We start from the raw sequence: 1,646 nt of genomic DNA, 5'->3' as shown, positions 1-1,646 counted from the left end.
TCATCACTTTCTTTAGGCCTGGCTACTTGCTTTCCACTTCTGACTGTAATGGCTTGAACCTGCTCCTTTAGGTTCTTCTCGGTTTAGCTTGGCAAAGTTCCTTAACTTCTTTGGAATTGAGTTGCTAATTGACCTATTGGGTTCTCCAAGCTTTTGATTGCAAACATTTGGTTGTTGAACATTTGACTGTGGTTTGTCAATTGTTGCTCAGTTCTCTACATGAAAGAATTAGTATTATTAGATAACTCTTTCAAGGATTCTTCAAGTGAAGTAAATTGAGTTTAAGCTTGAGAAGAATTTTGATTTTGATATGCAAGTGGCGGCTTTTGGTGGAATTGAGATTGGAACTGTTGTCTTTGAAACCCTCCGCTTTATCCTTGATTAGATCCTCGCTAGTTGTTGTTAGACCATAAAAAATTTAGGTGGTTCCTCCATCCTGGATTATATGTGTTAGAATATGGATTGTTTTATTGCTTTGAAAGTTTCCTACAAAATTAACATCATCAGAAGCAAAGGGATTTCCAATTTGGCAATCCACACTATTATGATCATAAGCACCACATAAATCACAAAATAAAAAATTATTAGTAGATTGGATAGAATTCACCCCTATTTGACCAAATTGAGTATTCAAGGTCTTCATGAATTGGTTTGCAAGTTGAGCTCCTAAGTTGTTAATATCAATCTCTTCCACGGCCTTTACTTGACTTCTTCCAGTTAGTGTCCTTTCACTTGGATATTGGTAGTTATTATGGGCCATCTCTTCAATTACTTCTAATACTTCAGATGGCCTTTTCTTGATTAAAGAACCTCCTGCAGCTGCATCTACCAATTGTTTGTTACCATAATCTAAACCATTATAGCAAATTTGTACCTGCATCCATGTTGGAAATCCATGGTGTGGGCATCTTCTTAATAGTTCCTTGAAGTGCTCCCATGCATCATAAAAAGTCTCTTGGTCCCATTGACAAAAATTATTTATATCACTTTTCAATTTAGTGGTCTTAGATGGAGGAAAAAATTTGTTTACGAATTTTGCTTCCATGGCATCCCATGTAATGATAGTACCTGCAAGTAAAGAATCCAACCACAATTTTGCCTTGTCTCTAAGAGACCAAGGAAAAAGTCTTAATCGAAAAGCATCATCAAAAACACCATTTTATTTAGAGATATCACACAATTGAAGAAAACCAGAAATATGCATGTTAGGATCTTCATGAGGCAAACCACTAAATTGAACATTATTAAGTAAAGAAGTAGTAGATGCTTCAATTTTAAAATTGTTTGCTTCAATGGGTGGTCTCCTTATGCAAGACAAATCCCCAACTTTCTTGTGAGTGGCATACTCACATATGGGCAAATCATCTTCTCTTTGGTTGGCCATTTCGCCTTCATGAGTTCCTTGGTCTATATGTATCCAAGTACCCCTTATGGCTTGTTTTTTAGGTGCTAGTTTATTTGCCAAGTCAACTTCCTCCTTGAACTTTTGATCATCATTATGACTCATACACAGCACCTAATTATTAAAAAGATAGCAAGGAAAATAAATTAGAAATGAAATTAGAAAATTAAACAAGAAAATAAAACTTGGAATTCTAATGTTGCTAATTAATCCAACAATTAAAATCCATTACCAATAAAGAAAA

The 1,646-nt window shown here is 34.9% G+C and overlaps 1 non-coding gene across 1 annotated transcript; it reads left to right on the top strand.

Annotated features, from left to right (window-relative positions):
- The first annotated feature begins 890 nt into the window (after positions 1-890).
- LOC112489035 (small nucleolar RNA R71) lies at positions 891-997 on the top strand. The gene has a single exon (XR_003053361.1). It is a non-coding gene; the product is annotated as a small nucleolar RNA R71 (small nucleolar RNA).
- Positions 998-1,646: the final 649 nt, after the last annotated feature.

This window comes from Ziziphus jujuba, chromosome 11, assembly GCF_031755915.1.
Source record: "Ziziphus jujuba cultivar Dongzao chromosome 11, ASM3175591v1".
Taxonomy (NCBI): Eukaryota; Viridiplantae; Streptophyta; class Magnoliopsida; order Rosales; family Rhamnaceae; genus Ziziphus; species Ziziphus jujuba.
This window is presented reverse-complemented; position numbering and strand designations above follow the sequence as displayed.